The 2500-nt window shown below is 46.2% G+C and overlaps 1 long non-coding RNA gene across 1 annotated transcript in view; it reads right to left on the reverse strand.

The window, feature by feature from the left end:
• Nucleotides 1-2347: 2347 nt before the first annotated feature.
• LOC147603864 (uncharacterized) overlaps nt 2348-2500 on the reverse strand; it is a 1782-nt gene continuing 1629 nt past the window's right edge. Inside the window, exon 3 of the long non-coding RNA XR_015265579.1 lies at nt 2348-2495. This is a non-coding gene — a long non-coding RNA (uncharacterized LOC147603864). The remainder of the gene's footprint in view (nt 2496-2500) is intronic.

Raw genomic sequence — 2500 nt, forward strand, 5'->3', positions numbered from 1 at the left:
ACCTCTTTATTTCTGCGGCATTCGGATCTCATGCAAGGTGGCCTCATGGCTGTCTTCAATTAGATAATGGTTACAGGAGCCATGCCGAAGACGTTGTCACAGAGTTCGATCCACTTGATTCCCAAGGAGGGTGGTGACAGATTAGAGATCCGACAGTGGAGACCCATCACCCTCCTAGGATTGCCTACAAAGTTCCCGCCAAGGCCATCAACCAAAGATTGCAACCCTTTCTCCCCGACCTGATTCATGGTACACGGACCGGTTTTGTTTAGGATCAGAGTCTTTTGAACAACATCTTCACCTTCTAGGAGGCAACTGCATCAGCTAGGATGCGGCAATAGGATCTAATTGTACTCCTTCTCGATTTCGAGAACACCTATGACATAGTAGATTGGGGCTTTTCGGAGGGAACATGTGTAGGATGGGTTTCTCTGAGGAGTGGGTCCAAGGTGTATCGAGACTCTACACAGCTTCTCATAGCCAGGTTCTTATTCAAGGTGCTAGAGGTGACAGATTTCCACTTTCACGCTCAGTCCGCGGGAGTGCCCTCTAGCACCTTATCTCTTCCTGTTCGTCGTTGAGGCCATGAGCATAGTAGCAAAAAACGCGTTTTTTTTTGTGAGAAAATAAAAAACGTGTACGTTTCAAAACGTCCAAGTTTTTGGGATGCGTTTTTTTAAAAGCGATCTAGTTACATACATACATCCACATCCACATTCCACATTCACATCTATACATCCACATCTACATCCACATTCACATACATACTTTAAAATTGATTTACCAATGACCATTCAACATTGAGCATTCTTCAACGGTTTGCAACGATTGTTGCAAAATGGCATGAGTGGTGAGGTTTTGCTAAGAAATGGCATGCAAGAGTGCGTGAGAGGATTTGCGGTAGGAGTACTTGGGGTAGAAGTATTTACAGAGCAAGAGCTTGAGGAATCTCAACTTGGGGATTCTAGGGTGTTCTCTCCATGGTAGAATGGTCTTCTAAGGTGTGTTGCTCTTCCGATGTACCCATAATGGGTGGCTCAACAAGTCTACCAGAGCGGAAAAAGACCATCCACTAAGTTTCAAGTGGGCTGCTCTTAAGGGGTTCTTGCCCGACGCATGATAAACTATCCAAAAGAGAAAAAATGCCGACACCGTCTTTGTGGGATGCTCCTAAGGGTTCTTGCCCGGAGCAAGGTAAACTGCCTTTGTGGGATGCTCCTACGGGCTCTACCCCAAAGCAAAGTAAACCATCCCCGCAGAGAAAAATCAGCACAGCCTTTGGTCAAAGCCTAAGCTCTCATACCATTGTTACATGCAGCTTAGCGGGAGCTTAACAAGACTAGCTGGAGTCTTTTGGGATGCTTCTAAGGGTCCTTGCCCGGAAGCAAGGTAAACTGCCTTTGTGGAATGCTCCTACAAGTTCTAGCCCAAAGCTAAGTAAACCATCTACAAAGAAAAATCACCAAAAAGCCTTTGGTCAAAACCTAAGCTCTGATACCACTATTACATGCAGAAGCTCCTTTAATTGTGATGAAAGGCATGCAATAACTTGCTGATTTCGGGAAAAGCACATTGGAAGGAGAGAGAGAGAGAGAGAGAGAGAGAGAGAGAGAGAGAGAGGAGTCAATGGCATACACAGTACAACTCACAATCACCCACTTACGGGCCCTCCCTTTGAAGAGAGTATTTGATTTACTGCTGCAAACCGAAATGAGGTACAAAGATGGACAAAACCGTCCTAAACAAATGGACTGAATTAGGATTTGCTCACAGAGTTTAACCCCTTGGTACTTGCATCTATGGGCTGATCTGCAACGCAACTATGTGTAGGTCACCTTCCTGCTGGTCGCCTCTAGACACCCCCTGTAGCCTTGCATTTTCCTCTTGCACTGCAAAGAGAAGGTCGCTTGCTGATTTTGACCTGGTTGCTTGCTTCTGGCTTGTGTTTTGCTCCTCTGGATAGCCCACGGGCAGTCACGACTAGTAAATGAAATGTTTTTTCCAAAGGAAGGTTTGTCAGAGCTAACCATCAAGCCAACCACACAAAGTTTCTAGGGGATGGAACGCTTTGGAAAAATCGTTGAGCCACACACACTTAATCACCACGAAGAGACAATTCAACCACAGGAATCTTCACGGGCCTCCAATCCCAGGGAACCCACCATCACAAACACCACCGAGGCACCAAGTGTGCTCCCAAGATGCTACAAATGATGCAAATGATGCATCTCTCTCTCTCTCTCTCTCTCTCTCTCTCTCTCTCATTTAGCTATCTACACGTGCAGAGATCACCAACAAAACTGCATAGACCTGCAACGAGCAAGCATCCATAGTTACCAAGATCTTCCCCAGCTCAGCTGGCTGCCTGGTCATGCTCACGATCAGCCCGGGTGAGCAGAGTCACACCCCTTATTCACAACCCACGCTCACTCCACACAGGACAGCTCAAACTTCAAGGATCATCATTGATCACAACATTGTACTTCTTTACATATCTAGC

Source organism: Cibotium barometz, chromosome 63 (assembly GCF_041138505.1).
Source record: "Cibotium barometz isolate CiBa-2024 chromosome 63, ASM4113850v1, whole genome shotgun sequence".
NCBI classification, from domain to species: Eukaryota; Viridiplantae; Streptophyta; class Polypodiopsida; order Cyatheales; family Cibotiaceae; genus Cibotium; species Cibotium barometz.